The following is a 13,559-nucleotide window of genomic DNA, read 5'->3' on the forward strand; positions in this document are numbered from 1 at the left end:
TTTTGGATGATCTCGCCTCCCATGCCCTAGGACAAATGCTTGACTGCTCATTGATGGACAAATATAGGAGTCGAGCTAGGCCACTTGATCCCATCTCCATCGTATGCTGTGACCCATCTAACCTGAAATCTGCTCGGGATAGCCTCCTGCGGCAATAGGAACTTCATCTTATGACATCACCTATCATTTTTTTGAGTCTCCTATCTCATACCTGATCCACCTATTTTTGGAGCTCCACCTCGTATTGGGCTCTCACTGGCTCCTAAAGCTCTACCTCACGTTGAGTTTCCTGCCAGGAGGTAGTATCCTCCTACTTTCTTTTATTCATCACAACCCTAGTACTACGTATGACCTTCAGGATTCCACCATCAGCTCTCCACTTGTAGCTGCTTGAATCCAATCTGTTTAGTGAAATTAGATTACTTCTGAAGTTGGATATATATCGGACCTTACCCAACTTTGTCACTGCTCCATCATGTGTCTGTAAGCTGACCGTTCTACTGCCCTTGATCTCATAGCTCGATCCATCCGACAAGTGAACATTGCTCTCACTACTCTATAGGGAGTCGAACAGCTCCTTTCTGTAACACACATGATGTAAACAAGTGAAATCTAAAATTTAGTAGGGGGAAGAAGTAGATACCTCATAAGTTACCAGAAGAATATCATCACTTTCTTCTATATCGTTACCTACTATCATCATAGTAGCCTTCATCCGATCTCTGAGCTGTGGGTAATCTCTAATCCGATGCTCCAACTCATCACATTAGTAGCATCCAATCTTGCTTGAATCCCTCGACCTGGATTTGGACTGCCCATGTTGCGATCCTTTGCTGCTTCGTCTTCTGCCACCACCACCTCTAATCATCACCAAAGTTAAGTCGCCACCTGAACTCGAAGCTCAATTCTCCCTCTTGAGAATCTTATTCTAGAGTAGGACAGAAGTAATCTCCACCATCTTGATGTTGCTTTTTCCTATTAGAAGAGCAATCATCAAAGACTCAAAAGAAGGGGGAAGTGATGAAAGCAAGACCAACATCCTAGTCTTCTCCTCAACCTTCTCACTAACACTGAGGATATCGGTGAAGATCTTTTGAAAGTTGCTGAGATACTCTTACATACTTCATCCCTCACTCATCCACAGCTGGTAGAATTACTTCTAAAGGAAGAGCGTATTTGTGAGTGACTTCGTCATGTACATCTCCTTGAGCTTCCTCCATATCGCCATCAAAAAAGTTTCATCAAGCACACTGATCACTACATCATCCATCAAGTACAAGCGAATCATGCTCACCGTCTACATCTAGAGCTACCTCTAATCCTTTACCTCTATAGTAGTCAGCTTCTTCTCGTATAAGAGAGCATCAATCAATCTTTATTGGATGAGCACATCTTTCACCCTCGCTTACCACAAGGAGAAATTACTCTTTCCATCATATCGGTTGACTCCACCTTGATTGAGCCAGATTCCTCCATCTTCTTCAATCTTGATCAACACCACCGCAATTCGGCTCTCTAGTACTACCTAGCTTTGATATCAATTGTTGGAGATTTGATACCACTTGTTGCAGCAGAAAGAAAGAAAAAATAAAAATAGGACATAATCAAATACGTAGATTAGACCAAAGTCTACCTCCACGGGGCATGCAAAGGCTTCACTATGAAAAAAATAATTACAAGAGGAGATTAAACCTAGAAGCATAAAATATCCTGGACCATCTGATCACTTCCGCAAGGCCTGTACGCAACTTGATCACGCAAAACCTCCTATGGACCATGCGCGAACCTCCCCTAGCGTGAACTGGAACCTCCCTGTGCATGCCACATCACCTGCACTCACCCACACTCACTAAATGCCATGATTTTTGGCCTATAGACCGCATCAATCCATAATGCTCATATGGATCGCACCATCCCACGCGATCCATCGTGGATCGTGACAGATCTCCCTGTTGGGCTGCGTGCACGCACCCGCATGCTTGGGTGCCCGCACTGGGCCACACACCTACATGCCTGCATGCCCGCACACCTGCACACTACAACTGCCTGGGCCATGCATCCTACGGGCCTTCGAACACCTGCGGGCCCCACTTTGCTGTGGGTCTGTGTGCATTGTGTCTTTAGGCATGTTTCCAGGCTCCTTACGTTGTGCGCTGCATGCTGGACTTCTCTGCATCTAAAATTTTTTCTTATGGATCAAATTTGAGATATCAAAATCTCAATAATCTCCATCTCGACTTGACATTCGGCCTTCATCTAACTCTGAGAGTTTCGTATGATCTCACCCTCATACCCTAGGACAAACGTCTGCTACTCATGGATGGGCTAATATGTGAGTTGAGCTAGGCCACTTGATCCCATCTCCATCATATGCTATGCTTTGAGACTTGCTTGGGGTAGCCTTCTGATGACGTCACGTATCATCCTCTCAAGTCTCTTGTCTCGTGTCTGATCCATCTCTACTTGGAGCTCCACCTCGCACTAAGCTCCCTTGGAGATCCTTCATGATAGATGACTTCTTCTTACAGAAGAGAGCATCGATCAACCCTTCGCGATTGATCTCTACCTTGATTATGCCTAACTTTTTTATTTTCTTCAATCTCGATCAACACCGTCGTAACTTAGACAACCGCATGCCCTGGTACCATCTGGCTTTGATACCAATTGTGCATCCTGGTACCATTTGACTCTGATATCAATTGTTGGAGATCTGGTATCAATTGTTGTGGCAGAAAGAAAGAAGAAATAAAAGAGAATACAATTAATATGTGGATCAGCCCAAGGCTTACATCCATGAGGCACGTAAGCTTTACTATGAAAGAAGATAATAAGTACAAGAAGAGATCACACCCCCTCAACTCTCATATACAAACCTCTCTCAATAAGAAACACTCACCCTCGCAAAAGCTCTCACAAAATAATCCAAGAAGATCTTCTTACAAGCCTGCCGAGCCAAGATCTTCGATGCCCCTGGATGCTTCCTGTGATACTCTCCACCACTACATCATTTTACAGTCTCTGTTCTTACACCCATGATCACTCTCATGGTCATTTTGAGACACTCTCGGCCAGTCTGCCTACTGCTCACATCAAGTCGCTCCTCAGCCATTCTCTGCCATTGCTGTTGATGCTTTGGATGCTCTCAGCTGCTCACGATCTCTCTCAGACCTTCACTGAGAGGCACTGAGATGCGCTCTGGTCTCCTCAGACTGTCAAGCCTTCTTTATAGAGCCAAAACCCACTCCAAATCGAAATCATAGCCTGATCGAACTCCATAAATGTCTCGGACATTCGATCGCTTCTGCAAGGCCTGCATACTGCTTGATCATGCAAAACCTCCTATGGACCGCGTGTGAACCGGAACCTCCCCATGCTCACCACATCGCCCGCGCACGCCCATGTAGGGTTGTTCATAATTCAGTTTCAGACCGAAAATCGGCTCGAACCAAACCAAAAAATCGAACTGAAATCAAACCGGATATAGTTCGGTTCGATTTTCAGTTTTCATTTTCAAAAATTTCAGTTTTCAATTCTGTTCGGTTAAAAATCGAAAAATCCAAAAATCGAATCAAAAATCGAAGTTATAATTTAAATTTGTGTTGTTTATTATTTTAAGAACTTATTGATTACATGGATGGATGATTGGATATTGATTTGGTCTATTGTTATAATTTACTGTGATGCTTGATTGCTTGTTTGTATTTTAGATAATATAATTTTTAATATATTATATTTTATTTATTATTGATTTATCATTTATAAATTACCAATGTGTCATTTTTTATCAATTACTGATTTTTAATATAAAAAATTACCGAACAACAAATTCAACATATCTTGAATTTAATTAAATATAATGTAACAAACTAACAATGAATCGATAATAATTATTTAAATATGCTGTATCAAAAATGGATAATTGTAAATAAAAAAATTATAAAAAAATCGAATAACCGAACTAAACTGAATCGAAATTCTCGGTTCGATTCCTCTCTTATTTGGATCTATTTTTGATTTTTATTTTTTTATTATTCAATTTCGGATCAGATCAGTCGGATCGAGTAAAACCGAATAAACAGCCCTACACCCACGCTCACCAAATGCCATAATTTTTGGCCTGTAGACCACATCGGTCCATGACGCTTGTGTGGACTGCGCCATCCCATGCGGTCCACTATGGATCACGATAGATCTCCCTGTTGGGCCACGTGTGCGCACTCACATGTCCATCTGAGCCGCGCGTCTCGTGGGCCTACGCACACCGGTGGGCCCATGCGCGCTGTGTCTCTGGGCCTATTTCTGAGCTCCTCACGTCGTGTGCTGCAAGCTAGACTTCTCCACATCTATGATTCTCTCATGGATCGAATTTGAGACGTCAAAATCCTAACAACTTTCAATACTGAAAGTTGGCAAAATCTAAGTTTATAATTCATAGCTCGGTGAAATAAACCAGGTTTAACTCCTCACTGTTTTTGCCCCGGAGATACCCAAACTCCAACATTGTTGCAGTGCAGAAAAAACACTATGATACTCTTCAATGTGCAACATTTTAATCCATAATGACACTGCAGACATAATTACTGTGTAACTTTAAAAGGTGAAAAAGATGTCCAGCAACGGAACATTTGCGCCGCTGGAGAACCTAAAATCACCAGCAGATGAATTCTAGGTTCAGAAGATCGCAAACTATATGATGGAGGAAGCAATGTACAACCTTAGTTTTGGGTTCCAGCAGCAACATTAATTTGGCATCTTCTATTACATAAAAAGCTTACTCCTTTGAGAAGGAAAAACAAGATGCCTCATATATAAAAACTTTGCTCAATCATTAAAAAGTTTCAGCCAACTAGAGAACTTAAAAGTCATCAAATAAATCTCAAACTTTAGCCATAAAAGAAGAAAAACGAAATCCTGAGTTAAGTAGAGAAATCAACATGGGGATTGCCACGACCCACTATCACGAAAACAAATGGCAAATCTGCAGCAGATTGTTTCTCAAATTCCAATATTTTTTTGGAAGTAGAAAAATTTATGAAAATAAGCAAATCTGAACGCAAGAGAATTATGTTATATTGATCCTATACTGATAGGACACCGCTCATAGCCTGCAAAGACTGTTAATTTCTCAACTGTCATCAGAAGTGGAATTTCACCAACAGAGGATGGCTTGCAACAGTTAACAAATTACACACCATGTAATACATGGTATGTAAACTTTGATTATAGTACCCAACTTTTGGCTTGCAATCATTCATCAGCAATGCATTTCATAACCTGACTGGACTCTTAAGGTTCATGAACTAGGAGCATTTTAATATGACTTTTCTTATCCACTCCTCTTAAGACAGTCAGGCCATTCAGTTCCAAGGAAATGAATCATCCAAAGCATTGTTTACGGCAAATTGCAAATACCTACCCCTGCTAAAGGGGAAAAAGACTTGGGCAGGAGGTTTCAAGGAATGAGTGCTAATTCCAGATGATCATAACCAAGATCCCCATAATAAACTAAACACTGGAGATTACCATAATCCATGTTCAGAGGGATTTGTGACAAAGAGACAGCTGATAAGTCGATATGGAACGGTTGTATTAACAAGGCGACGCAATGAATATCCTAATGATTTTGAACAAACCACCACAGAAATAACACATGATATGTAGCAAGTAACAATATATTCAGTCCATACTGTTAAGGCAGAAGATATTAACCGATGACCTAGATAAACATGCTACCATCAAACTCTTGTACCTTGTATGACAAATGTTTGAATGAGAAGTCCAAGCATGCAAAAATTATTTGAAACAAGACCAAGACGAACAGTCAGAGAAGAGGTGGAAGGTTAAAGTGGAAATATTATGTCAACCTCTGCAGCCTGCTAAATAAGGAAAGAAAATTCAGGAGTCAATGATGCCTCCTTTGCCCTCAAATGGCCATAAGATCCCCAAAGTTGAGCAAATAGCCCACCAGCACATAGCAGCTTCTGTAAAAACTAAAAACCCACAAAGTTACAAATTCCATTAATATTGATACAGAAGGTCATACCACATTAAGTATATTTTAGATAGCGAAAACAAACACATGAAACTGATGTAATTCAGCATCTGAACTTCCTATGACATCCTTTACTGGATGAAGAGGCTGGTATAACTAAAAATAAGTTCAGTTTCAGAGGAGTCACATATTAATAATTGAGTTTGAATAGAAGTTGTATAACTAATATGGAGATTTTGGTGGTTAAATTACATTAATTTATGTAGTTGGAGAAAGCCATAGATAGGTGTCGTCTTTTCGCCCACTGAAAAGGATTTGATTGATATACTAAAGTAGGAGAGGGAGTGCATGATTACATGTGCTCATAAAAGTTAAAAGTAGAAAAATAATTAAACAGTATAATTAACTATCGTCAGGCATTATGATCTTTCTAATTTTGTATATATAATTATTGTCTGGCATGTTGGTGTCTCTAATTTGCAGGTCTTATATTACCACATAAGATAACATCATGAGCTCTTTGAAACTTAATAATCACGAGGAGAAAAAGAGAAGGAAGACACTACAGGGAAAATGGTCATTAACGACGCTATTAATGTTATTTTACGATGCTTTAAAGCGTCGCTATTTAGCTTTACGACGCTTCGAAAAGCGTCGGCAAAGCGTCGCCTATGTAAGAGTGGAGAGGAAAAGCGCCGACGCTTTTTAAAAGCGTCGTTATTTTTTAACGACACTTTAAAACGTCATAAAATTTAACATTAACGGCGCTTATAAGCGTCGTTAAACTTGTCTTAACGACGCTTATAAGCGTCGTTAAATATATTTTTAACAACGCTTTAAAGCGTCGCAAAATACAATTTTAACGGCGCTTTTTAGCGTCGTTAATGACTCCGCGTCATCCACTCTACCAAGACGCTTTTCGAAGCGTCGGCTTTTTTGTCTTTAACGACGCTTATAAGCGTCGTTAAAGGTTTTAAGAGAAAAAAAAAATACAGGTATTATCTACAAAAAAAAAAGAATACATACATTCCTGTACGAAATTATATCAATTATTCGAACATAAACCTGTACAATCACCACATTCACACCTGTACAATCACCACCATTCACACCAAAAGCAAACTTAAATAGAAAATTTAACCAAACCAAAAGATAATATTTTATATAAATAAAAATAAAGTACTAATCGTCCATTACAATCAAGAGTAATATAAAAAAATATAAAAATACAATAAAAATAAAATAATATCAATCTGCAGGCGGATGGTCGTCGTTGTCTCCACGTGACGTGCCGCTATCTCGACGGGTGCCTGATGTGCCAGGAGCCTACAAGAAACATATCAAAAGCATGATTTGCATATCTATAAATAAAAATATATAAATCATTAAATTAATACAAAAATATATATTTAATATTATGTGTTTACCTGAGATGAACCATACATCTCTAATAAAGATGTAAGGCGATCAATCTGTCTCCTCATGGCCTGCATCTCGGCACGGCTCTGTCGCATCTCCTCCATCTCAGCGGCACGACTCTGTCAATCTCCTGTATCTCCGCCTCGAGTCTGCGAACGCGTGAATCCTGAGCATCTGCTGCAGCATGCTGCGTATATCTACTAACCTCAGATAACTGAGTGGGGGTGACTCCTACTCCATAACCTCTCACTCGACCGTAGCGCTCTGGTCCCATCAACTCTGTGAACACCTCGGCCTCGATACGGCTCTGCTGCGTAGATGCTGCGGACTCGTCGTCACGCTCCGCAATGAGAGATGTAGCCCTCTCCTGTATTTTTTTTGAAAACAAGAGTTATACATTAATAGCTAACAAAATTAAATTTAAATCATTGCAAAAAATATAATATTAATAATACCGTACATATAAATCTCTCGACTCATCTCGAACAAAAGTACCATCCTGATGAGTATGAGTCATCCGATAAAACTCCACTTGTCCGAGTTTCCTCCCATGCTCATCCTCCTACACAAATAATTTCAATTTTAAGCAAACAGTTATAATAATTTAAAAAAATATATGAGTATCATGATACAGACATAGTCCACGATACATAATGATATTAGTTATATAAATATTTCAACATAAAAATTAAAAGTTAATTATGAAAGTTTAAGGAACATACAAACTCCTGTCGGAGTCGTGCATAACTCTTCGATCCCGATGTATGAGGAACAGACTGAGCTGCTCGTGCAGCTCTACCAATAGCAGAATAAGTCTGTAAAATAAAGTAAAAAACTTGTTATATATATAATATATAATAAAAATCAATATTTTTATAAAATATTTAGGAAAAAAAGATAATAAACAGATAATATACCTATGCCCTCTCGGAGAACCAATAATGAACCAACTCCATCCATTGATGAGCGGGTACATCAGGAGGATAATTTCTAGCAACCTCCTCCTCTGTCATACCCTGTCTCATATAGTCCTTCTTCAATTATGCTCTATATTCTTTTTATTTGCGGTTGAGAGACTTCATTACAAAATCATGAGTGGATGGAGGGAGAACAAACTTGCTCTATAAAAAAAAAATTAAATGAAATAAATTATATAAATGATTAACAATTAATATACAGTATGAACATCAATTCATTACCTCTATAACTCAGAGGAGCTCAACTTTGTACGTTGGAAGCATGTCATTCCATTTTGCATAGCCCAACGGACATAGCTGAGGCCTCCGAGCAACAGTCCCCAAAAATGAAGTCAATAAGCAGGCAGCTTTCTTAATTGGCTGACCTAGCTGATTGCACTCCACAACAATCCTCTCGCCCTCACGCATCTGCCACACATCTCATACTACTGTGGGTCCGCGTCTGGGGCGTACTCTTCCGGATCCGTCTGCAAAAAATACATAAAAGTAACTATATCATAAATATACATAAAATGAAATAAAAAAAAAATTACATGAAAGACAATATATACCCTGCACGTGTATCTCATCATCTGGCTGATGAACAGGAGGATCGTGCTGTGCTGATGATGAAGGACAGGGCTCAGAATGCTGTGCAGCTGAACTGGCCTCAGGCTGCTGTGCTGAAGAAGACGTACCGGCCTCTGTCTGTGAAAACTGGAACTGCACACCAGCATATCGTCCCCTGCGACGCATGATGTCACCTAGCATTTATATAAATAAAAGGTAGAATCAGTTAATATATGGAGTAAAATAACACAATAATTAATGCAAAATATATACATCATAAATAATTATTACCAGTAACAATCAAGCAGTAGTGTTTTCTTCGAATTCTGTTCTAACCAACGTCGTCGTAGCATTTAAATCATCAGCTGGCACAAAATTGTAGGGCATACATTGTGTATAAGTGTCATCGTCATCATCCTCCACTTGGTTTTCCATATCATATAAGTCTCTAGGTTTTGTTTTGATGACAGTAAACCAATCTTTATCTTTTGCGTCTTGTACATAAAATACTTGACGAGCTTGAGATGAAAAAATGAATGGGTCATCCTTCAATAACACACCAGTGTGTATCAACCTTGAAAAATTTATAAGTGTAAATCTATTTGCATCTTGTTTCAAACCCCTTGGTGAGTTTATGTCTATCCAATCACATCTAAACAGTGCTACTTTAAATTTTCTATAATAATCCAACTCATAGATATCTTTAAGTGCACCATAATAAGATTTTCCATCCGCTTCCACTATAACACCGCTATTCTGTATTTTTCTAAATTTCTCCCGTTCTCTAGTATGAAATTTAAAGCCATTAATTATGAAACCGTTATATCTATTCACAATCTTGTTAGGTCCTCGAGCAAGAGCTATTAGTTCATCTGAATTATTTGTCTCCATCATCTTTGATACCTAACAAAAAATGATATGACGAAGTGCAGTTGAGTTATCTGATATTAAATATGTATCAAAAATTAATATATCCCATAATTAAATATAAATCACACCTGATTCGAAAGCCACATAGGGAATAACTCGACCAACCATCGCTGTTCAATCCTTGCATTAGGATGAATGTTATGATTGGCTCGTCTCTGATAAATTAAAAATTCACTGCATAAAATATAAATATATCATTTAGAACATTATATCTAATATAAAATTTAAATTTTGATGTCATTCCTTAAATATACTAACCTGCGATGGTCAGATATTATGTCACTATGAAGTAACACATAACGATGTGCTTGTGCTAAGGATTTTTGATCAAGTACAATACTTTCAGCTCTTCCCAAGAATTTTCCAGCAGTTAAGAACTTATACAGTTCTGCATTCTTCACAAAGTCATTATGCCATTGAGGTCGACTAAAAATAGTCTCTACACCTTGAAGATATCTTGAACAAAATGTCAAACATTCATCCACAATATATGCTTCAGCAATCGAGCCTTCGGGATAGGCTCTATTTCGCACATAATCTTTAAGACGCACAAGATACCTTCAAGAATTAAATATTTATTAAAATATCAGTATGCTGTTGTTTCTAATAAAATTATCAAAAGATTTAAGGTTTGTAATAATACCTCTCAATAGGATACATCCATCTATAATGTACCGGTCCACCAACTTTAACTTCTGAAGCTAGGTGAATGAGCAGATGTACCATAATAGTGAAAAATCCAGGAGGAAAAATCTTTTTCATCTGGCAAAGTATAATTGCAATATCGGATTCTAACTGATCAAGTTCCCGAGGATCAATAACTTTGGAACATAATGCCTTAAAGAATGACGATAATCGAAGTACAATTGTAACAACTTGTTTCGGCAATGACGATCTTAAAGCTATTGGAAAAATATCTTGCATCAATATGTGACCATCATGACTTTTAAGATTTGAAAGTTTTCGATCCTTTAGATGCACACATCGTGAAATATTTGATGCATATCCATCGGGTACTTTGATACTTTTCAAAACTCCCAAAAAATTATCCTTTTCTCGAGTTGACATTGTGTAACATGCAGGAGGCACATAAATTCTATCATTAGCAAGCATTTTAGGATGAAGTTCATGTCGGATACCCATTTCTTTTAAATCGAGACGTGCCTTCATGTTATCTTTGCTCTTTCCATCAAGGTTTAAAAATGTTCCAAGTAAATTATCGCAAACATTCTTCTCTATATGCATAACATCAAGATTGTACCGAATAAGATTATGTTTCCAATAAGGTAAGTCAAAAAAGATACTTTATTTTTTTCATAAATGTTTACTTGGCTGTTGTGTAGATGCTATCTGTGTGTCTTCCTCATTTTCATCCTTGAAATAATTGTCTGGATCTTGAAACACCTCTGCATCTATAGTACTGATACTGACTTCCTCTGGTAACCCTTCGTGCACTGAGCTTTCAACATCATCCCTTCCTCTTTTTTTAGAGGACTTTGAGTGCTTACCGTAGCTGTAATTCATGCCATCCATTTGTCTATGAATATCAGTTCCAGAAGGTGGAATAGGGGCACATCCCAATTCTATAGTACCATCAAACAAATCTTTCTGAAATCGAAACGGATGATTTGCTTCCAACCATCGACGATGTCCCATGTAACAAAATTTACCTCCATGTTTTAACCAAATTGAATGTGTTGAATCTCCACAACAAGGACATGCGACCCGTCCCTTTGTACTCCAGCCAGATAAATTGGCATATGTTGGAAAATCATTAATAGTCCATAACAAAGCTGCCCGTAGTTTAAATGTTTAGCCGTTGGAAGCATCAAATGCATCAACACCCTCCCACAACTATTTCAATTCCTCTATCAAAGGATGTAGAAAAATATCAATATCATTGCCTGGACCCTTATCTCCTGGAATAACCATTGACAAGATAAGTGATGATTGTTTCATGCACATCCACGGTGGCAAATTGTAAGGTATCAAAACGACTGGCCAAGTGCTGTAGGTAGAACTCAGGGTCCGAAATGGATTGAAGCCATCAGAAGCTAAGCCAAACCTAACACTGCGAACATCAGAGGCAAAATCAGGATGTCTATCATCAAATGCTTTCCATTGAAGACTATCTGCTGGATGTCTCAACATTCCATCCTTTGTACGTCCTTCATGATGCCATCTCATTGATGAAGCTGTTTTTGATGATGCATAAATCCTTTTCAATCTAGGTATAAGAGGAAAGTAACGCAATACATTGGCCGGTTTTTTTTTACTCCGCGTTGCATCCAATTCATTCAGTACATCATCTCGATCTTCTTTTTGTGTTATCCATCTTGAAGATCCACATACATTGCATGACTCTTGATTAGTGTTTTCACCCCGATATAACATACAATCTTTCGGACAACTATGAATCTTTTCGTATCCAAGATCCAATTTCTTTACTACTTTCTTGGCTTCATAATACGATGGTGGTAAACGAGTGCTTTCTGAAAATGCATCCTTTAATAACTTGAGCAGCATGGTAAAACTCTTTTCAGACCATCCATTCAAATATTTTATATGAAATAAATGTACAAGAAAAGAAATCTTAGAAAATTTTGTACAACCCGGATATAATTCTTCGTCTGCATCTTTCATTAAGGTGTGATAACGAGCTGTCTCATCCTTAGATGTATGTATGGGCTCCTCAACATGCATACGTTCCGTATGCGTACATCCATCAAACATCCCAACTGTTTCTTGTATACTACTGGATTCTCCTAAATTTTGAACATCAAATCCAAAAGCATCTGTGATCAAACCCCTTATATCATCATCTCTTGCAGAATTGTCTTCTAGGCTAGTGGATCCAAAATGAGTCAGGGATTGGTTACATGATGATGGCAATATAGATTCTCCATGAAAAATCCAGTCGGTATAACCTCTTAAAAAACCATTCCATACCAAATGTTCTTCAACATTTTGTGGATCTAAAGAAGAACTATTTACACATTTCCGACATGGACATAAAATCTTTCCATTCAAACTACTTTTCTCCATACCATATTTAATGAAGTCATGAACTCCATCTAAATATTCTTTACTATTCCTTGGTTTATTTATCCAACTTTTGCCCATTGTAGGATAAAAATGACCGAACTTGCAATTTATCTAAAAATAAAAAAAATTATACAATCTATATTAATGCAATGAGTAAAAAATATCAGTCATTTCATAAAATTCAAAAAAATAACAGCTAGATAAAGTTTACATAGTAAATGCTTGCTATCATCAACTAATAGGTAAAGAAGGTCCTATCCCATTCAGAAAATGCATTAATTCTATAGGTCAATTACCGAAATCAAATGATATGCAACAAGAGCCAAAAAAAATTTCGGCAGCATTTCCCCTTAGTTCTTCCGTATAGAAAGAACAAAAAGAAAATACCATCCGAAATTTTTTTCGAACCCTCAGCATACCATTTGATTATGGTAATGACCTATAGAATTACTCATATTTTCCAAACTGTCCATACTGGACAATCAATTGATCAATGTACATAATTCTTTTATCCGTACAAAAATAAATAAATGTACGGATACAATAGAATATGTACATTAATCAAAAGACGGGTCTATGTTTCTATGCAATGCAAATTTTTTTAAAATTAATTCATAATTAACTTGATTTAATACCTGATATTAACT

The 13,559-nt window shown here is 37.7% G+C and overlaps 1 long non-coding RNA gene across 1 annotated transcript; it reads right to left on the reverse strand.

Annotated features, from left to right (window-relative positions):
- Positions 1–7,107: 7,107 nt before the first annotated feature.
- Positions 7,108–7,950, reverse strand: LOC140855447 (uncharacterized). The gene is made up of 3 exons (XR_012138373.1): positions 7,872–7,950; positions 7,420–7,778; positions 7,108–7,318 (listed from the first exon to the last, which is right to left on the reverse strand). It is a non-coding gene; the product is annotated as an uncharacterized lncRNA (long non-coding RNA).
- Between the last annotated feature and the right edge of the window lie 5,609 nt (positions 7,951–13,559).

Source organism: Elaeis guineensis, chromosome 2 (genome assembly GCF_000442705.2).
Source record: "Elaeis guineensis isolate ETL-2024a chromosome 2, EG11, whole genome shotgun sequence".
NCBI classification, from domain to species: domain Eukaryota; kingdom Viridiplantae; phylum Streptophyta; class Magnoliopsida; order Arecales; family Arecaceae; genus Elaeis; species Elaeis guineensis.